The following is a 22,979-nucleotide window of genomic DNA, read 5'->3' as shown; positions in this document are numbered from 1 at the left end:
ATTAATTCCAATTCAGCAGTCTCTCACTGGAGTCTGTTTTTGAAGTTTTTTTGTTGAAGTGTTGCCACTTTTAGGTCTGTAATCGAGTGACCAGAGAGATTGAAGTGTTCTCCAACTGGTTTTTGAATGTTATAATTCTTGACGTCTGATTTGTGTCCATTTATTCTTTTATGTAGAGACTGTCCAGTTTGACCAATGTACATGGCAGAGGGGCATTGCTGGCACATGATGGCATATATCACATTGGTAGATGTGCAGGTGAACGAGCCTCTGATAGTGTGGCTGATGTGATTAGGCCCTATGACGGTGTCCCCTGAGTAGATATGTGGACACAGTTGGCAACAGGCTTTGTTGCAAGGATGGGTTTCTGGGTTAGTGGTTCTGTTGTGTGGTGTGTGGCTGCTGGTGAGTATTTGCTTCAGGTTGGGGGGCTGTCTGTAAGCAAGGACTGGCCTGTCTCCCAAGATCTGTGAGAGTGATGGGTCGTCCTTCAGGATAGGTTGTAGATCCTTGATGATGTGTTGGAGAGGTTTTAGTTGGGGGCTGAAGGTGATGGGTAGTGGCGTTCTGTTATATTCTTTGTTGGGCCTGTCTTGTAGTAGGTGACTTCTGGGTACTCTTCTGGCTCTGTCAGTCTGTTTCTTCACTTCAGTAGGTAGGTATTGTAGTTGTAAGAATGCTTGATAGAGATCTTGTAGGTGTTTGTCTCTGTCTGAGGGGTTGGAGCAAATGCGGTTGTATCATAGAGCTTGGCTGCAGACAATGGATTGTGTGGTGTGGTCTGGATGAAAGCTGGAGGCATGTAGGTAGGAATAGCGGCCAGTAGGTTTCCGGTATAAGGTGGTGTTTATGTGACCATCGCTTATTAGCACTGTAGTGTCCAGGAAGTGGATCTCTTGTGTGGACTGGTTCAGGCTGAGGTTGATTGTGGGATGGAAATTGTTGAAATCATGGTGGAATTCCTCAAGGGCTTCTTTTCCATGGGTCCAGATGATGAAGATGTCATCAATGTAGCACAAGTAGAGTAGGGGCATTAGGGGACGAGAGCTGAGGAAGCGTTGTTCTAAGTCAGCCATAAACATGTTGGCATACTGTGGGGCCATGCGGGTACCCATAGCAGTGCCGCTGATTTGAAGGTATAAATTGTCCCCAAATGTGAAATAGTTATGGGTGAGGACAAAGTCACAAAGTTCAGCTACCAGGTTTGCCGTGATATTATCAGAGATACTGTTTCTGATGGCTTGTAGTCCATCTTTGTGTGGAATGTTGGTGTAGAGGGCTTCTACATCCATAGTGGCCAGGATGGTGTTTTCAGGAAGATCACCGATGGATTGTAGTTTCCTCAGGAAGTCAGTGGTGTCTCAAAGATAGTTGGGAGTGCTGGTAGCATAGGGCCTGAGGAGGGAGTCTACATAGCCAGACAATCCTGCTGTCAGGGTGCCAACGCCTGAGATGATGGGGCATCCAGGATTTCCAGGTTTTTGGATCTTGGGTAGCAGATAGAATACCCCTAGTTGGGGTTCCAGGGGTGTGTCTGTGCAGATTTGTTCTTGTGCTTTTTCAGGGAGTTTCTTGAGCAAATGCTGTAGTTTCTTTTGGTAACCCGCAGTGGGATCAGAGGGTAATGGCTTGTAGAAAGTGGTGTTGGAGAGCTGCCTAGCAGCCTCTTGTTCATATTCCGACCTATTCATGATGACAACAGCACCTCCTTTGTCAGCCTTTTTGATTATGATGTCAGAGTTGTTTCTGAGGCTGTGGATGGCATTGTGTTCTGCACAGCTGAGGTTATGGGGCAAGTGATACTGCTTTTCCACAATTTCAGCCCGTGCACGTTGGCGGAAGCACTCTATGTAGAAGTCCAGTCTGTTGTTTCAACCTTCAGGAGGAGTCCACCCAGAATCCTTCTTTTTGTATTCTTGGTAGGAAGATCTCTGTGGGTTAGTATATTGTTCAGAGGTGTGTTGGAAATATTCCTTGAGTTGGAGACGTCGAAAATAGGATTCTAGGTCACCACAGAACTGTATCATGTTCGTGGGGGTGGAGGGGCAGAAGGAGAGGCCCTGAGATAGGACAGATTCTTCTGCTGGGCTAAGAGTATAGTTGGATAGATTAACAGTATTGCTGGGTGGGTTAAGGGAACCACTGTTGTGGCCCCTTGTGGCACGTAGTGGTTTAGATAGTTTAGTGTCATTTTTCTTTTGTAGAGAAGAAAAGTGTGTGTTGTAAATGGCTTGTCTAGTTTTTGTAAAGTCCAGCCATGAGGAAGTTTGTGTGGAAGGTTGGTTTTTTATGAGAGTATCCAGTTCTGAGAGCTCACTCTTAAGCTTTCCCTGTTTGCTATAGAGGATGTTGATCAGGTGGTTCCGCAGTTTCTTTGAGAGCGTGTGGCACAAGCTGTCAGCATAGTCTGTGTGGGTATGTAGGTTTTAATGGATTTTGTACCTTCAGTCCTTTTGGTATGATGTCCATCTGTTTGCATTTGGAAAGGAAGATGATGTCTGTCTGTATCTGTATGAGTTTTTTCATGAAGTTGATAGATTTCCACTCCATACGGCTAAATTCAGTGCCTTGCATAATGACAGGTTTCAGAGTAGCAGCCGTGTTAGTCTGTATTTGCAAAAAGAAAAGGAGTACTTGTGGCACCTTAGAGACTAACCAATTTATTTGAGCATAAGCTTTCGTGAGCTACAGCTCACTTCACTGGATGCAACAGACTCCAAGGAGAGACTGCTGAATTGGAATTAATTTGCAAACTGGATACAATTAACTTAGGCTTGAATAGAGACTGGGAGTGGATGGGTCATTACACAAAGTAAAACTATTTCCCCATGTTTATTCCCCCCTTCAACCCCCCACTGTTCCTCAGACGTTCTTGTCAACTGCTGGAAATGGCCCACCTTGATTATCACTACAAAAGTTCCCGCCCCCTCACCCCCCCTCCCCCGGCTCTCCTGCTGGAAATAGCTCACCTTAAGTGATCACTCTCGTTACAGTGTGTATGGTAACACCCATTGTTTCATGTTCTCTATGCATATAAAGCTGCCCACTGTATTTTCCACTGAATGCATCCGATGAAGTGAGCTGTAGCTCACGAAAGCTTATTCTCAAATAAATTTGTTAGTCTCTACGGTGCCACGAGTACTCCTTTTCTTTTTGCGAATACAGACTAACACGGCTCCTACTCTGAAACCTGTCATTAATAGAAATGTGGATTTCATAGTGTAAATGCTTAGAAAAACACCAAATTGTTTTTGTTAAAATAAAAATTTCAGCTAGATTGCTAAATTAAGTGCAACTAAATGTTTTTGTTAGAGCCTTTGATTTAGGGCAAAGGATACTATATTATATGCAACCTCATATAGTATTACACACAAAAATCTACATTAAGATAAAGCTAAGGTTGCAAAGTAAACATTCAAAAGTTAGGAAATGTTTGTGCAACCTTCATTCATTTTCCTTGTGCACATGCATTATGATATAATCATTAATTACATGATCACATACTATTTTTTTCACAGCATCCCTGCCTCATTCTGTGCTCAGGGTGGATGATACTTAGTATTTTGTTTTACCCTCATCATTCAGTGTGGGCCTCCCTCCCTTACTTACTGCACACTATTCAGACTCTGCTCTGAAGGCAGAATTATTCATTTCCTCATGGGCTTTTCTATGGCACTCACCACAATAGTATCAGAATGCTTCAAAAGCATGAATGGACATTTTTAAAATACCCCAGTGAGGTGAGCTGGTATCATTATCCCCATTTTCGAGATGGTGAATGGAGGGACAGGGATTAAGGTCAAACTCATCTATTAATTTTGGATGCGCAAGTCAAAATGCATAGGGCATAATTTTTCAGAGTACTTAGCATTCTATAACCGTTTATATGTTTAAAGCCCAGCTCCCACTGGTTTCAAACACAGCTGAAAGTGCTCAGCATTTCTGCAAATTAGACACCAGCGTCTCAAGCTGGGCACCCAGAAAATGGGTAACATGCAATTAGCAGCCACCTGTGGACAGCTAAATTTAAGTGATTTACCCAGCATCACATAAGAATCTGTGGCACAGGCAGGGATAGAATACAGTTCTCCAGAGCAGCATTCAACCAGGGGTGCTGGAACTAGGAGTGCTGGGGGTGCAACAGCGCCCCGTGGCTTGAAGTGGTTTCCATCATATACAGGGTTTACAGTTTTGTTCAATGGCTTTCAGCACCCCCACTATAAAAATTGTTCCAATGCCCATATCCAACTCGTTTGAGTACTTGACTTTGCAACCGTAACGCACTTCTAACGTTTTGTGTGTGTACTATCCTAAAGCATATGCTTGTTCAAATGGAAACAGTATACTGTAGTAGTAATTTTATATTTTATATTATATTATATGAATAAATGTACCCCTACCATCTAAGAATTTAGATTTGAATAATTTTATCAAACAAAATAAACCCAAGTTCTATTTAATGCACTATGGCACTCTAAAAATTCTCTTTTTAAAAGCATAAAATAAATAAAGGAGTATATTTTCAGGTCAATAATATTTCAAATAATATGACAAAAGAGATCAAAGGACTTTTGATAACTGTATCGAAAATACAGATTGTTCTTTACCGGACTCGGATTTCTTTAATATGAAAATCTGGTTTTAAAAAAAATCTAATAAAAGCCACATCTGCCATATTTTGTTCAGGAATTTGAAAGCATTTCTCTATTTCTATATTGGTTAATATAGTTTAAGTAATAAAATATGAGCAAAGATGTGATTGCATTATAGGCAATTCTTTAAGAGGAATTACACAAAAATGATAAATAATCATTAGAGGCAATTATTTGGATGGCGAACAATAGGATTTATTGAAAGCTTTCTAAAGGGGGTTAGGAATGTAGTGCTGACCAAACAGAATATGAGGAACTAAGTAATGAGTGGGGGATTTTCACAAAATGCAGGCCTGTATTTAGTCATTTAATCTAAAATAGGTTTACGCTGTGCAGAATCCTGGCAATTAATTCACTGCTAATTTCAAAATCTCATTAATCCTTGCTTACTATGGAAATCCTCTAAAGACTAAATTCTTTATTCAGTCATTAATTTCATTGTATTAAATTAGCATGCAACCTCATGGGCACTCTGTACATGTGTAATTTAAAAAAACCCAAACCTTTAAGCAGATTAATGAAATCTATTCACTAGTGATAATGCCTAAATTTTTATACTTTCGGTGTAATTGCTATTTCTGTGTTCTTTAAAAGCATATTTTTGGCTCTCCATTTCTCTTAGCGAGGTCTGGATTTCACATTTATGATTTGATTTTTTTTCCAGTCCATACTACTTACTCTCAATGAATGCCTATAAAAACAGTGATGAATTTAGATTACCCTCCTCATTATTATAAACCAGAACTACCTCCTCAACTTCGTCCTTGAATAATTTCCAATAGATAATATCTGCAGAAACTGCCAAGATTCTCTAAAGGCAATATTCAGAAAAATGTCAGTGTTAAGCAATTTTGACTTCAGAACTTCCACAGGCAACTATGGTTCAACTCTCACTGAGCCAACAGTCTCTCTTCACAGCACCTGAAAAAATTGGACACGCTCTTTTTGCAACACCTTGAATAAGGCTGAGGACCGAAGGAAGGCAGAAGTCTTCCTATACTCACTATCATGCCCAGTCTACAAAAGTTAGCCTACTTGATATGAAAATAAACCATGCTAATAGTACTCAAAGGGAAGACTTTCTAGTGTTAACACTACCCTCCTCAAATGAATTGATCTCAAAGGCAAATAATCTCAGGGGACATCTACACTGCAACCAGAGGTGTGACTGTGTCTCGTGTAAGCTTAGCTAGCTTTAAACTAACTAAAAAGAGCAGTGAAGATTCAGTGGCACAGTTCCCAGTGCAGGTTGTACAAGCCCGTCTGGAACCCTGGGTACGTACTCATGTTGCTAGACCACACCAGAATCTGTGCTACCACGTCTTGACTGCTATTTTTAGCGATGCAAGCTAAATTAAACCCAGTACGGGCATGCCTACCTGAGCTGCAATCACACCTCTGACTGCTGTGCAGGCATATCCTGAGCAGGAGCACCAATTCAGATACTTGTGGGGGTGGGGGCAGAGAGCTAAATTACGGTCCTCCTCCATCCTCCCACCAGCAGGGACTGTGTTCCCATTCCCACTTATCCCGTCCCCTCCTCCTAGAAGGACCCCAGGTCTCCCTTACCCAGGGAGTCTCCCCGCTCTCTTATCTATATAATACATGAGGCAGTGCCAACAGGAGCCGAGTTCTTGATGGACTCTCCTATGCTCCTCTGTACAAGAACAGACTCCCCATGCACCAGATCAAAACACAATTTGGCTCAGCTATCCCTCCATCTGAACAGAGGGGCAGCTGGGCCAAATTTGGGTGGCGCTGCAACTCCACGCTCCAGATCATAACACCGCTCACTGAAATTTCATCCGGATGCCCCTGCAGCTGAACAAGGGGGTGACTGAGTCAAATTTCAGTGGTTTTGTGACAACGCAGCAAGAGTGATGCTCCGGACTGCTCTGTCAGCAGCCATACTGATTTAGTGCGGGACCACTTCTTTAACACGGTCAAGCCATGGCTCCACAACCAACAGAATTTTAAGCAACAACACGGGGGGGTGGGGCATTCACTCTTACTAACCCCTGCCCCTAATTGTTGCCACTGACCCTGAATCAAAGTTTTCAAACCTGGGTGTTTAAAAATAAGCTCTTAAATTCAGATATAGGCACTTAGAAGAAGGGGTCTGATTTTCAGAAGTGCTGGGCATATGTAAATCCCAATGAGGTCAATAGAAAATGCACTTTTGAAAATCAGGATAAGTATCTAAATATGGATTTACTAAGCTAATTTTAGGCAACCAGGTTTGAAAATGGTGGTTCTGTTGCTTATATTATGAGCTCCTCTAATAGCCATTTCCAAGTACTATTGTCTCAGGGGAGTGCCCTGCTGTATCATTCTCCTTCAGCCAGTGAACCAACTGCAACGGCTTGAAACCACACAATGAATTCATTTTCTCTGCTCTCTCCTGTGCCGTCTTCATTAATATGAGAGGCATCTATCACTCTACGGGGTCCACGCAAAATCTCATTTTTCATTTTGTTGTATATGAAGAAGCTCTGCACAATCTGCACACCCTGATCCCTAAAAAACAAAAAACACAACCCACTTTGTTTTACAAGCTTTAGGACGGTTGGGGTCAACTGTACAGCTTATGTCTTGGATTGTGTCTACTGCACTGACATTTACGGTGTCCAAACTTCCCTATCATTCCCAGGCAAACAACAAAATTAAGACAAAGTTAAGCTTGAGAGGACTTAACAGTTTAAGAGTAAAAAATGCTTACCAAAAACACTGCAGTGAAGATAAAACAATATAGTTTAAAAGCCAGGAAATCAGAGTTAAGGTTAACTACACAGGAAACATAAAACTGTAGAAATTATTTAAAAAGCTATTTACATTTTAAATAGGCGCTTCAGAAAGGGAAGTCAGGCACTAAAGAGCTAATCTGACGCTCTTCCTACTCCCCACATGCCTTCACAACTTCCAAGACCCTAATGACTGGGGGATCCACTCATGTGAGCTTTAGTTTTTTTTTACAGAAAAGGAAGGGGTAACATTCCCCGATTGATGCCCTGAGCCAATCCTGACATCCCATCCTATTTTAATTGTTAATATCTTTTGAATATAGATAATCAACTTAACTAGATGATGAATGCAAACTTTCCTTCTCTTTTTATATTTTGCTACATAGTGGCTAAAATAAAAAAAACCAACCCCCCCCCAATAATAATAAAAAAAGACTGATAGGTGAAAACCTCCACTATCATAAATTAGGAACCCCTTAATCTGATTTTATTTAAATTGGGCAGAGTGTTTACCTCAGCAACAGACTTCACCTCCCAGTTTCGAAGTAGACCTTTCAGCATTTTGAAAGAGTGAAAGATGAAATCAGACTTATAAGGGAAACATTCTCTTTCACTTTCCTATAAATTAATCTCTTCATTTCAGATCTCTTCTTGGACTCCCAGATTCTTAACTTCTGTATTTGTTTTAATGACTTCCAGTCACGCTTTCAGGCTTTTTTTTTTTAATTTATTTTTTTAACTATTCACTCAGATTGCCTCCCAGTATGCCATGCAAATAATGGTCCTCATCTGGGTCTGTTTGCTTTCTTTCCCACCTCACCATCCAATGAAATACAGAAGCAAAATGCACACACCCTTCCCAGCTCTCTGAAACACTGCTTATTGTTTATCTATTTAATAGGACTTCTGTCAGGAATTCATAGATTCCAAGGTCAGACAGGACCATTGCAATAATCTAGTCTGACTTCCCATATAACACAGGCCATAGAACTTCCCCCAAATAATTCCTAGAGCAAATCTTTTAGAAAAACATCCAATCTTGATTTAAAAATTGCCAGTGATGGAGAATCCACCACGATCTGTGGTGAACTGTTCCAATGGTTAATTACCCTCACTGTTAAAAATGTACACCTTATTTCCAGTCTGAACGTGTTTAGCTTCAACTTCCAACCATTGGATCATATTATACCTTTCTCTGACAGACTGAGGAGCCCTTCATTTCTCTGTCACAATCCCACTTTCATTCTTTGTGAGTAGATCATGCTATATTAATTTTTAAGAGCAAGCTTCTTATTTTAATGTATTACAGTATATATAAAACATACCAACACACCAAATGGAAGCTGAAATATGGGAGAGTTTATTTAAATCACAACTATTTTCTGGCCATTTTTTTCTTTAAGTACAACAAAAACTGGACTTAGAGGCAGTTACTTGACGTATCACTGTAAGTAAGTTCTATGGCCAAATTCAAAAAATTATCTTTGTCGTCGATGAATGGAATCTGGAATGGAATACATCTTTTCATTAGACTGGTGCCAAATTAGAAATGCCTGCTCATCCAAATAAACCATGATTGTAGTATTTTAAAAATATCTGCTGCTTATGTGTTCTCAGCATGCCAGGGGATGTGACAAGCCTAGTCACCCTCCATCTTCGGCAGTTTTGCGAGAGAGTGAAATCACAAGAGTCCAAGATCTGTAACCTGATGCGCAAACCCTTACCCCACACCTGAGGTCAGACTTGAGGTTTTCTTCTCCAAAAGGTCCAACATAGTCCCCAGTTACTGTTTAAAAGAGGTTTATTGGTAAATTATTGAGGTAGAGAGAGGAACCCAAAGCCAAAGATAATTGGAAATAAAGAGATGGAGTTGGATACTACACTAAACACCAATAGACTGGTACAATACTTGCTTTAAGAAACATGGAAATATTGCCTACAGTATGTCATATTGTAATCAAATCTCCATCTCAGATAAACGCTGCCTTGTTATCAAGTCAGTCCCTTTCTCCGTTTGTTAACCCAGAATCTCATGGGCTCAGGGTCCCCAATTTACATTCTGTATTCACGCTTAGCCTTATATACTTGCTGGATGAAATCCTAGCCCTATTGAAGACAGTGGGAATTCTGCTATTGACTTCAATGGGGTTAGAGTTTCTCACACAGTATTAAATGATAAAAAGAATGTGTGGGTGCTGTACCACCCTAGATCAAACACAGGATAGCAGAAACTCATTTCAGTCTTGCTGGCATGGCTCCTGCTTTTTTCTAGTCCCCCAATATGCATGGGCACTAGGCAATGTCCTGTACAAGTACCTCCTGCATACTGCATGCACAGCCATGATACTCAAACATTCTGAAATAATTTAGAGATGGATCTTCATTTACTTGTTATTGGGCCGTCTCTTAAAGACAAAAGGGAAACAGAAGTGTCTATTTCCTTACCAGCAAGTATCTTGTACACACAGAAATTCCATACAGCCGGATTATGCAACTTCATTCCCACTAAGTAGTTTGTTCCTTTCAATTAATTTCAGTGAGCTTGCTAGAGGTACAAGGATCTACTGCTTTGGGGTATCAGAATCTGGCTTTTTAGGTCTGAGATCAAATTAGTGCCTAAGTTTTGATCAACGTTAAAATCATGCATATACAAGTAATGAATATTAGACAGGCTATGCATAAATACATAATACGGGAAATAATTGAATCAGACATCAGAGATGGAAAATATCTATTAAGCCATTATGTTCATCTCCCTGCCAGTGCTGAATTCCCCTATACAGAGTATTTGTCAGCATGTTATCCTGTTCAGTTTTAAATTACTCAAGTTATAGGAGTTCCACAGCTTGCTTTGAGGGGGACTACTCTCTAGTGCCCTGGTCTACACTACAGGTTAGGTTGCATTTAGCCGCGTTAAGTCGATTTTAAAATGAATGCATCTACACAACCAACCCTGTTCCATCGACCTAAAAGGCTCTTAAAATCGACTTCTGTACTCCTCCCTGGTGGGGGGAGTAGTGCTAAAATCGACCTTGCTGGGTCGAATTTGGTGTAGTACAGACACAATTTAACGGTATTGGCCTTCGGGAGCTATCCCAGAGTGCTCCAATGTGACCGCCCTGGACAGCACTTTGAATCCAATGCACTAGCCGTTGCTTTCACGGAGGGAAGGAGGGAGGGAAGGAGGGGAGACTGATGACATGTACCCAAAACCACCCATGACAATGTTTTTGCCCCATCAGGCATTGGCAGAATTAACCAATTCCAGAATTCCAATGGGCAGCGGAGACTTCAGGAACTGTGGGATAGCTACCCACAGTGCACCACTCCGTGAGTCGATGCTAGCCATGGTATTGAGGATGCACTCTGCCGACTTAATGCATTTAGTGGGGACATAACAATCGACTGTATAAAATCACTTTCTAAAGATCGACTTCTATAAAATCGACCTAATTTCGTAATGTAGACATAAAGAGACCTCAATATTACAAAATATTTTTTCCTAACTCAAATTCCACCATTTTGTCAGTTTCATCCCAGTGTATTTAGACCTGCAGTTATAGTTCTTCAGGACACCCTTGTAGGAACAGGTCCCTTTAGACTGCTCACATGAATAAGTGCTGTTTATCATGAAAAAGAATTACAGAACTGGCCCCTCAGTATTTACACCCTTCTAATGCTTGCAGACAATTGTATTGCATGTTTGATTGTGTAACTTGTGGTACAATAAAGTAATATCAATCTGTTCTCCTTATCAAAGATCACAGAGTGCTATTAAATTTATGTAACACTGTATAAACGTGTTAAGCGATATTTTCTGGCCAAAGAGCTTCGACAGTAAGGGCCTGATCATGCAAACATTTACTACTGGGCATAGGGCTCACTACCATGAGTGGTCTCACTGAAGTCACTATGTCTGACAAAACTTGGAGGATGGCTCTCTAAGGTAATCACTGTAATTTGTTTGACAGCTCTGATTTCCAACAAGCAGTCAGTTATGGAATGCCCCTCTCTGTGCATCTCATGCAAAATTCAGACTCTGTCTTTATTTTCCATCTTTTTTTGGTAGCTATGCCCTTCTAACTTATTTAGTGAAATGACTCTGAACAGGGTAGCTGGCCCATTAAATGAAATTGGGCTCAGCTCTCCTGTTCCAGTCCAGGTGCACACTAATTTGGTGTAATGAGGAGGATGGGGCTGCCTCTGGGAGATATAAATGAGTCTAGAATCCTGAGATGGGAGGCCAGAACTCAGAGAGAGCTTAGGGGTAAGCTCAGAGAGAGCTTAGCTTAGCTCAGAACCCAGAGTTTAGAGAAAGAGAGAGTAAAGACTCCTGAGAGTAAAGCTCAGAGGAAGAACAGAGCAGGTTTGAGAGCTTCAGGGAGGAGATGCCCTGAAGGAGGGAGCAGTGAGAGTTCTTTGGTTAACCACTGGAGCCAGATCAGGCTGGGGAACGCAGAAGGCAGTTGAGGGGTCACCTACAAACTTCACTTCCCCAGGCCAGAGAGGGCTGAAGATGTCTGCTGGCTCTCTGAGCTGGAGAGTTGAAGCTGGAGTGCCAGAGAGGGCCAAAGGCTGGGAAATGATGGAGTGGGGAGTTTGCTATTGTCTCCAAGAAAGAGCTGGAATCCTAGCTTGGAAGGAAACAAGGTGGAGAAACACCCCAGCTAGAGGGGCTGGAGCGACGTATGGTGCCTGGGAGCTGGGGCGCGGTGAGAGACACCAGAGCCATACTTGGTGTTGAATTGTTAGGCTTGTTCTGGGGGGATTCTGGTTTAGGGTAGTGGGACTTTTGGCACTAAATGAATTCCACCAAAAAAAAAAAAGGCTCTTTATATACTCCTAAAGCTGTCCTGAGTTTATTTGAAGAATCAAGAGGGAAACTAAGGCAAGAGACCACTTGCAGGGCTACCGTGAGGCCACAAGGGGGCTCCCAGGAAAAGGCCACAGGTTAACAGACTCCAAGAACATTCCTAGGATGGCTGAAAATGTGTACAGTGTGGTTTACAGCTAGGGTGACCAGATAGGACCGTCCCAATATTGGGGGCTCTCTCTTATATATGCAACTATACCTCCCATCACTATCCTCCCAAAAACCGTGTCCTGATTTTTCACACTTGCTATCTGGTCACCCTATTTACAACAGTCTTGAATTACAAGCTTCTCCCACTCTGAGATTTCCCATATGTTTTAGCATATGATCATAGCCAATGCCTGTGCTCATGGGCAGTGGGTAAAATAGGCCAGGGGAGGCTCTGCCTCGTCCGGTGCTGCCGCAGCTGTTCAACCCCTGATTGCTGGGTTTGGCGGTGAAGTTTTTGCTTTATTATGCCCCATGCAGGTTCCGGGATGGCTGAGGAGGCACATACCGCCTTCTCAGCCACTCTGGAACCTGCATGGGGCATATCAAAAGCATCTTCTAACAGATGCTTTTCCCCTGGGCGGGTTGGGTCCGGGGAGGGGACAGGTGGGGGTGGGGGAAAGGGAGGGGGAAGTCTCGGGACAGGCAGGGTGGGCTCGGAGCTCCTCCAGCCGAGGGGGGGGGGTGCTCTGGGCTTCTCCGTGTGTGTGTGTGCGGGGGGTGGGGTGTCTCGGGGCTCTGGCCGTGGGGAAGGCACAGGTGGAAGGGGCAGAGCCAGGGGTTAGCCTCCCCAAAGGGGCTCCACCCGCCACCCATGCCTGTGCTGCTTATGTTACATTTCCAAATGGCTTAAATCTGACTGTAGTTTAATAAGCAATTGCAGGAGACTGTAGGCGTTGGAGCTTCTCTCTCTCATAAGAATATGGAGAGAGAAACTAATTAAGCAGATACAGACTTCTGCTGAATTCTATTTCAAGTGCTACTGCCCTGGGGCATAAACAGTGAACAAAATAAATATTGAATGTTAATTGTATTTTTCAATCTTTTAATCTCTCTTCACTTCCATGTTCCAGCAAATGCAGTAGAATGAAAAATACCATGAAAGAGGCTGCTCTTTTGGCAAACCAAAGATGACTAGACTCTGCTGCTGCTGCTAACCAATACCTCAATCCTATGTAGGGTTTTTCATCAGCAGATCTCAAAGCACTTTAACAAGGGAGGTCTATATCATTAGTCGCATTTTAGAGATCGGGAAAAGGACTGAAACTTCTGGTTGCATATTCACACCAACCTTCCAAACCTTTTGAAACCTCGCCCATCACGAGCCCTAAGCAATTGTTTGCAAATCAGTGTTACGGCTGATGAAAATATTGCTGCATTTAGAAGATAAAGATAAGTTGTTTTCCAATATCTTAATAATCACTAGATGTCATTGGTGTACAGTAAACACAGGAGGCTAACAGTGCATGTGACATATATGATTGTTAAATATGGAGGAGGAAGTTCTGGAGAAATCTGAACATTAAGAACAACCCTTGGCTTGCTGCACAATTGGAGTTAACAGGCAACGCACTGAGAGTTCTGCAGCGGCTGAGAAGAAGGCTGACTGACTCAGGCTTCATCTACATGAACATTTTTGTTGGTCAGGGGTGTGGGGAAAAAATATTAACACCCCTAACCGACATAAGTTTCACCAACAAAAACACTGGTGTGGACAGCGCTATGTTGACAGGAGATGCTCGTTGGGGGTGGTTTAATTATGGCAGTGGGACTAGCTCTGTCCCGCCAGCATAGAGTGGCTACACAGGAGACCTGACAGTGGTGCAGCTGCAGCAGTATAGCTGTGCCACTGTAAGGTCCGTAGTGTAGACATAGCCTTAGGGCGTGGCTACACTGGTAACTTCAAAGCACCATTGAGGGAACGCTCCGAGGCAGCGCTTTGAAGTGCGAGTGTGGTCGTGCGTGAGCGCTGGGAGAGAGCTCTCCCAGCGCTCCTGGTAATCCACCTCCATGAGGGGATTAGCTCCGAGCATGGGAGCACGGCTCCCAGCGCTCGGAGCCTGTCTACGCTAGTGCTTTAAAGCGCTCAGACTTGCTGTGCTCAGGGGGGTGATCTTTTACACCCCTGAGCCAGCAAGTTAGAGCGCTATAAAACGTAAGTGTAGGCAGGCCCTTAAGCTCTCAACTGCTATTGTAGCTGCAGGTTTACAGGAGCTCCAGAAGCTCCTGTACACCTACTCCTTAGGAGGGAATGGCTTGTGGCTTCACAAGTCACAGAAGTACTGCCCTTATCAAACTCCAATCTCCCACTGCGTGCTGGAGTTCAGGGGGTGGTGGTGGGAGCAACAGCGTTCATTCCAAAGGTGCAGGTTCCTGGCATCTTTCTGTCCCCGTATGCAGTGGAACCATTCCAGTTCTGATGTATCAAGGCCCTCTGTGGCCACAGAGTGGGGAACAGTAGTTGCAAATGAATATTCTAATACTGCCTAGAAAAAAAGCCAGGGACTTTTGAATATGCTACAGAAAACATATGGCACAAGAGTAACATGTCAAAGAAAGGTTTCAGAGTAACAGCCGTGTTAGTCTGTATTCGCAAAAAGAAAAGGAGGACTTGTGGCACCTTAGAGACTAACCAATTTATTTGAGCATGAGCTTTCGTGAGTGACTAACCAATTTATTTGAGCATGAGCTTTCGTGAGCTACAGCTCACTTCATCGGATGCAGCTGATGAAGTGAGCTGTAGCTCACGAAAGCTCATGCTCAAATAAATTGGTTAGTCTCTAAGGTGCCACAAGTACACCTTTTCTTTATGTCAAAGAAAATTGACAAAAGTTACCAATTCACTTTCTATTTTGGTATTTAGGGCCTTTCTAACCCAGCTATTTAATTATTATGTATGTAACTGATAAAAAAGGAACATAGTTTGCCATTTATAGGAAGAGAGAACGCGGACCACATGAGTTATGTAGGCTATTTAATGAGCATGTAGAGATTATGCCTATTTTCCAACCTTTCTATCAGTGCAAGATCAAACAGGATTCAAGAAGTACTAGTTTTATAAATGTTCAGTCAATTTTGTACTTTTGCCCAAAATTATTATAATAAACCTCACTCCAATAAACCATGCAAAAAAAGACATTAAGGACAAGAAGCTACAGTCTATACAAATACATAACAACTCTATTAGGCATGATTAGATCCACATGTATACTAAATGTTTCAAAGGTTACATCACTAATTATGTGATAGTGTCACTTTTGGTAAACCACAGATGTAACATGAAAAATATTCAGCTTGGTCCTATGTAGATCTTATCTCAGTGTGCAAGGTTTAAAAAAAAAAAAAAAAAAAACCCTGAATCAACCCATTTGATCTTTGCACTGTATTAGCTGTTAGCTTAAGAGTGAGCCTGCTGAGCAGAGGAATTTTTGCAAGACTTACTTTAAATCTCCACATGATACAGCCAAGAGGTTGAGCCTAAAATATGAAATGCTAACTTTCATTTATATGACATGTTGTAGCATTTATGTAAATCATCAATGTTAGCTTATGTTTTTGATATCAGATACAATGCCCTTTAGAAAAGGCCTTGCCTAGCTCTTTTCTTCTCACTTTGTATAAATAAATCTAAAATTCACTTCAAGATTATGCTGCCACGTAACCGCCTGAAATTAAGATTTTTCCAGATGCTTAAAAATTCAATTGACATTTAAAAGCTCTATGTTAAAAAAATGTTCATTGGAAAATAGCAGGTACAGTCAACAACAAATTAGTTCCACCACCTTTAAGTAACAGAGGCAAGAATTTCATCTAGGTACCTGGGTTACAGCCATTGACCCCCTGAGGCTGCAGTTGCAGCACACATGAATGGTCTTTCAAAGTGACCTGCCAGCACAGCAGTTTGCAGCACTATCAACTGCTTTCATAGAAACAAGGCCTGAAGCAGACAGCAATCTATCATGTGGAACGTGGCCACTGGAGAGAGAAAGGGATGGAGCAAGTCTAAAAAGCGGTAGAACAAGATTGTAGGGAAAAGAATCAAGGCTAAAGGGAAAGCGAACAAAGTTAATTAAGGGCTAGGGAGAGAGAGGAGGGGAAGGGGAAAGGAGATAAGAAATAGAACTGAAATGGAAGGGAAGAGAAGCCAAAAATCCCATTTTGTAGAGGTGATAAGAGGAGAATAAGGCAGTTTCTGACAACTCTAAGGATACAATTCTTTTGAGCAATGCCTTGTTTTATGATTATGGCCAATGCTGTAGATGGTATCTGGTACCAAGTTTTTGTTATTCTCTGAAGTACAAGTTTTCTGCGCAGATCTACTGGCAGTGCATATGGACTAAAAGGTAAATGGTGGTGGATTGCTCTACTTTTTTTCATCTGAATGCTGACAAATTTGTGATGAGTTCCTGTCATAGGATGACTAGCCCCTTTAAGGTGAAATGGGACCAGCCACACCTTTTCCATAATGAATTAACCCCTTTCCAGCCTGAGAGGGTAGGTTGAAAGAGGGTCAGGTGATAGATTAATGGATACCTACATCTTATAAAAGGATTAAGAGTGAGATCAGTTTAGAGTTGGAATCACAGGCTGGCTGGGTCCCGTGGAAGGCCCATGAGCCAGGGTATGCAGAGGAAAGGGTACTTACTCCAGGGAACCAGCCTGGGGCAGGCCAGCACTCTAGGCCAGGAGAGAGGAAGAGACTCTCAAAGGTAGCTCAGAAAGGGGCTGGAAACAGGGCCCAGAAGGTGTGCTGAGGAGAAGCCCCAAAGGGCAGAAGAACCTTTTTGTTTGTTTTGGACTTTTGCTACCCTAGACGCTTATGTTTGTTGTTATTTGGCCGGAGGGCTAAGCCACATCTTCAGCACAGACCACTATCTGGAAAGTTGAGGAGACTAACTTTGGGGAGGGAAACTGAGGCCTGGAGTGCCAGCTGTGCCATTCTTTACCAGCAAGGGGCACTATAGGACAACCATGCCAGCCTTCACTTCCTTTCCACAAATATGCGAGTTCTAACTCTTTGCTTCTACCGTTTTGCTGATCAAGCCAATGGCACTAACAAAGCTGGTTTAGTGGGAGAAATGTTGAATCCAGTGGATACCTGAAATTGACATCCCCTAATGATGGGCAAACCTAGGAAGGCTTTTTATGAACAAAATCTTGTGCTGGTCAAGTTTTGGATTTGCAGTCTTCCTCTATGTTACTGGAGTCATGTTATTGCAGAATTGTCTATTACAGGGATTTTACACTTCCCCCATGTAATGCTAGCTGCTGTTGGAGACAGAATACTGGAATTTATGGACGAGTAATTTGACACAGTGTGGCAATTCCTATATCCCTAAAACCAGGGGTGGTTTGGATCTGGGTCCTATTTTATGTGAACAGTCATCCAGTTTATAAGTTTTGGGCAGTGGAAAAATGGGGTCCTGCTTTTATCCCATCACTAATGCCCACATGGTGAAATCTAGGCCCCATCAAAGTCAATAGTTTTACCACTGATTTAAATAGAACCAGGGTTTCATGCACAGACTTCATCCCTACCCCCACCGCACTCCACATGCCCATATTGAAGAAGAATATCAGAAGCCGCTCATAATGAAAAACAGAGTATTAATGTTTCCTTCTTCCAGCTGTGAGAACGAAGTCAACCACATTTAATATTTTATTCTAGATGTTTTTTTCTTCCCCCAAACAATCAGAGTGAGTAGGAATAAAACCAAAGAGTTTAGCTGGCACTGTAGAGATTTTGCTCAGAGCACTAATCCCAAGTGAAGACAACAATGGGTGACTTAATCCAGTGATGGATTAACACATGAGCCCATGGGGCCCAGGCCCGGGGGCTCCCGCAGGAGAGCCAGAACCTGTGTAGAAGGGGAAGGCAGGTGGAGGGTCCAGGGCTCCCCACAGTGGCCAGGACTCCCTGGGTGACCCTTACCATGGCCCAGCTCTGACATCCAGCCTGGCCAGGGGATGGGGCCTTGCAGGGAAGAGGAGGAGCAGGGGGTGGGGCATGGTGAGGGGGTCTAAGGCCCACCTGAGCCGCCCACCAGGAAGAGGCTGAGCAGGGGCTGTGCTTTGCAGCAGGAGAGATGATTACTCCTCCATGAAGTGCAGTCCCTGCTTTCACTGCTCTGCGCCTGCCCGAGGCTACTACACCCATAGAAAAAAGTGGGCGGACATGGCCCTCCTGCCCCCCCACCCCACTTCTGGCACCCTTGAGCCCCGGGGGGGGGGGTGCAATATTTTTTTGTGCCCAGGGCCCCAATAAGCCTTAATCTGCCTCTGCTTTGTATGATTGAGTTGATGTTTGCCACGGATATAGGAGTTATGCTATGCCCTCTCCAACAACAAGAGGGGTAATCAAGAGGAAGGGAGAAAAGGAGACAATGTGGGGAGGAGGAGATGAGAAAAAAAACGGAAAAATGATTTATGAAGTTCCCTTCTTTCCTTTTCCTGAAGCTCACATTAATCAAGGATCCTGTCTCTTATTTGGGGATTTTAATGAGGATGAGGTGAAACAGAGTATTTTTAATGATGTCTGAAATGAGGCATGAAATTGAACCGTTTTTTAACTGTGTTGCTATTGCTCTCATGAGTAGAGCCGTTCCTTAAATCTGGGTGGTGTGAGGACAGTTTCTGGGAGGAGTCTATGGCTGCTGAGAGATATATTTTGCTTTCACACATCTGTTTTCCTTTCTTTTTTTCTGAAGCCTCAATCCAGTTGTTTATTTCCATCCTCTGAACCTATTGCATGGAGCATAATGTACAATACACTACATATGCTGACTCAGACAGAGTACACACCTATGACCAATGCAATACAGCAACTCAGTCTTTCTTAACTGACAGCAAAGGCATTAGGGAAGAGAAAATTTATCTTCCTTTATATTCTTTAAGTATGATGACATCGATTTTACAATGCTGCAGACAGAAACAGAAGAGACTTAAGTGCTTTTGAAAATTTTACCTTAAGTGACTTTGGTACCTAAGTCCTGTTTTCAAAAAGGACTTAGGAGCCTAAGATTAATTGAAAGTCAAATGGGACTTTGGCTCCTAAATGCCTCAGACACTTATTTTAAAATTTTACCCTTAGGCCAAAATGCTCAAACTTTGGTGCCTGAATTTAAACATTTAATTTTAGTTTACTCATGTCAATATGCAATCTGATTTTCAGGAGTGTCGATGTGACGTAATTAGAGCTGCTCTGTAAAAATGTATGAATAGAATGTGTTGACCTGGTTATAGGGATTTGAGTGTTCGTAGTTTACTATTTACTATTTGAGTGTTTGTAGTTAGTTTAATGGGGGAAAACCAAGCTGCAATGGCTCAAGATAAGCCATTTCTCTGCAAATACTTGAGGGTTTTTACAAGACAAGGCAGGGAGGGGAACAGGCCCAGGCACACTGGAGAATGAAATGTGTATTGCAGTTTTAAAGGAAAACCCCTTTTGGTTGAATGAGGGTGGGGGAGTTGTTCAGAGGAACCAGGATGAGGCCCAGACACCTGCTGGGGCATCTGAAGAAGTTAAGCCTGCCTAGGGCCTATAGGTAAGATAGACATGAGTCTACTGTAGATTATTGTTTTAAAACCCTTTTTCTCTAAATGGCTTGTTCCTACTGTTAAAACAAACATTCGTTTGGTTTTATGAAGGCTGTCTGGTCACTGTACACTACCGATCACAGACTCCCAAAAGGAAGAACTGCCACGTCTGAACTCATTTGGACCAGCTGCATAAGCACAATTGACACAGGGTTCTGTAACCCAAGGCACATCTGAAAGTGGGATAATCATGGGATTCCACCCCATAAGAAGTAAAGGCATGAACAAGTAACACCTGACACCTGAGAGGTGTTATGAATTATACAGAGAAAGATATAGATAACCTTTTAACCATGACAATCCCAGTGATGTCAACATGAGCTGCAGGTGCGCCTCACTTCTGAAAAGCAAGTGTCTCCTTTATGGTCATAACATTGCACCCTTAGATGTGAAAAATTTCACCAGAATCCACCCATAAGTGATCTGCAGTACAATCTGTTTTGTACAATAATGTATTGAGACAGTAGACCTGGAGGAAAGTAAAACATACTCAACTTGTCCAAAACATAGCTACCCTCAAATGAAAATTTTCCACAAATCTAACAGCTGGAGTGTTTATGCATTTTTGTTTATCCATTTTTGTGTATTTTCAGTTTGTACTTGGATATTGTAATAACCAGGACCTCAAAACTCATACAATTTTCAGGAAGTTCTTAAAGATCATGTCTCCTATCATAGGAAGAACCCCATTAGATCTTACATTCCCTGTCCCATAGATGCAGAAGTTGTGATAGTCATCACATGTGATGCTTTTACATAACACAACTTTGCAAAAAGTGCAAGAGCACACACAACCCCATGTACACCACAACTTTACAGTTAAGGCTGCTTTACACTGCCAATTATTTTAAAGTCTCTTTTTACATTATCAGAATGGTGTGAAGGGGTTTTAATGTAAATGAAAATCAGGCGCAGTGCAGGGAAAACTCAAAAGGTTTAAAAAAGTTCAGGACTAGTTAAAAAAATAATCTAAAAACCTGGGTATTTATTTGACCGTATGGAGGCTATAAGCAGGCCCCATGATCTTCTATTTTTCAGTCCAACAGACCTTGGCTAGTTTTCATCGTTTTTAGGGAGTCCTGGTGACCTTCTGTCCTCTTGTCTGATATTTTTGATGATGAGCAGTAAGCCTATTCCCCTCAGAATATCAAGAGTCAGATGACAGCAGTATTTGCAACCCCAGACACTCAAATATCATGAGTCAGACCCCAAAAGGACAAGATTAGTTTAAGAACCGTAAGATTTTTTTAAAAAATACATTTTGAGTCTTATTTGCCTTTTGGTTTTTGAGCCTTTAGGGTTCCATTTTTCAGCTTTTCTCTGCAACCGGGAGGACTAGAAACTTAGTTTTTTTTTAAAATGAAAGCTGAGATCCTGACATAATTACATGATTGCTGCAGCTGGAGCTTTAAGAAAAAACACCAAATATTGCAAGACCTGCATGCAATAAAATTGTGAGAGTCAGCAATAAAACTGCTTCCCCTTGGATTCCTAATGGAGCATATCCCCTTCCCAAGGTTCCCTGAACATGAAATAGTGGACTCAGTGAAGTAAAATGCCAGTTCGGCCTGTCGGATAATGGAGTCTGAGCCTGAATTAACATATTTTCTCAGCATCTCCATGCATTCTAAGCAGGTTCTCAAATTGGATCACAGTCTGATCTTTCGTTCAACACTTCCAGTGACATATCTGGATTTTGGCATTGCAACATCTGGTGGGAAGGAACCCACAATCCAATGTCAGGACATAGCATCACAACAGTTTTGTATATCTCTGCAACTCCATTGACTTTTGGTCACTTTCTAGCTGCTATAAGGCGCCCTGGTGACTGGTCTGTTTCCTCAGCTTTTTCACCCAGCCACTATTGTTGTGAGTATGCCAAGCAGTGATGACTGCAGCTTTCTGATCAGCATTCTATTCACTTTGCTTGAGAGCAGGCAGAGTGGAAGATTCTCCAGCCAACCACATGGATTGCAGGAGAGAACCCAAAGAGCCACATCGGGTTACTTATTATTATAATGGTATTAGACAAAAATTGCCCAAAGCAGCATTTTATTACAGCTTTTAAATAAAGCATTAACTTACGAAAAGAAATAGTCATAAACTAGCTTTCTCTCTCTGTTAAATAGAATATCTACCCACACAATACATATACAAGGCACAGCTGGGTGATTCTGGTAGTACCTCAGCGTATAAAATAATTAGCACTGCTTACTAACTATACCTGCAGCCATGCAAGTAATGCATTTTATATATGCTAAGTAATAATGGCAGAAATATTAATCTTGAAGCTATATATATATATATAAAATTTAATTTATTAAATTAATAAATAAATAAAAAGCTGATACAGACCTATAATTTTTACATTAGTTTAGTTATAACTCTGTGTGTGCACATACGTATACACATTTAAAATATTAACATAAGCCTACCTAATTAGTGTCACTTGATATTTAAGTGTGCAAATGCTGCAAGTTTGTCCAAGGATCAATGCAGTTAAATTTATAGAACTCAAATTCTGCATGTTTACACGCAAATGAAAGAAAAATAGAGAAACATGTCAGGAATTGGCATCTTCCATACAAATTATGTGTTATGCATATTAGCAAATGAACAGCACACTGCCTGGGGAATGAAGCACAGGGATCAGAAGTTCACTTCCTTGCCAATTTTTTTCTTGACAATTTCAAATGTTTCATTAGTTCTTGTTTTTGCAGAAGGAGCAGAAATGTGCTTAGATAACAAATGTATCTTTTAAAAATTATTATTGCTGAAGTTGTAGTCTATTTTTAGAAAAAACTCACTAGGGAAATAAACAGGGCATTAAAATTAATTATTCCATGGTCTGTGGCAGCATAGCATACATCTGCCTTTGATTAGGTGATGTAAGTAAAGTTAAATGTATCAAAAGGCTATATCATGGTTGTAATTAATTCATAACAATGCAATGGCAGCCACAACTGTATGTAATAAACCAATTCCAAAGGTAATTTGCACGCATAGTTTATAAAGGCCCTGTAGTTCTTTAAACATGTTTCTTTGATTGTAAACAGCTGATGTACTACAGTAGATTCAATTTTTCCAGCTATGCTTCCAAAAAAAGATTACATTCAAAGCATAATAAGG

At 41.8% G+C, this 22,979-nt stretch overlaps 1 protein-coding gene and 1 long non-coding RNA gene across 9 annotated transcripts in view; one reads left to right on the top strand and one right to left on the bottom strand.

The window, feature by feature from the left end:
* KCNQ1 (potassium voltage-gated channel subfamily Q member 1) overlaps window positions 1-22,979 on the bottom strand; it is a 533,253-nt gene that overhangs the window by 249,837 nt on the left and 260,437 nt on the right. The window lies entirely within an intron of this gene.
* LOC125637711 (uncharacterized) overlaps window positions 16,372-22,979 on the top strand; it is a 66,338-nt gene continuing 59,730 nt past the window's right edge. For all 6 annotated transcript variants that reach the window (XR_012668879.1, XR_012668882.1, XR_012668878.1 and 3 more), the window contains exon 1: window positions 16,372-16,597. This is a non-coding gene — a long non-coding RNA (uncharacterized LOC125637711). The remainder of the gene's footprint in view (window positions 16,598-22,979) is intronic.

Source organism: Caretta caretta, chromosome 6 (assembly GCF_965140235.1).
Source record: "Caretta caretta isolate rCarCar2 chromosome 6, rCarCar1.hap1, whole genome shotgun sequence".
Taxonomy (NCBI): Eukaryota; Metazoa; Chordata; order Testudines; family Cheloniidae; genus Caretta; species Caretta caretta.
The sequence above is the reverse complement of the archived record's forward strand: the minus strand, read 5'-3'. Positions and strand labels throughout refer to the sequence as shown.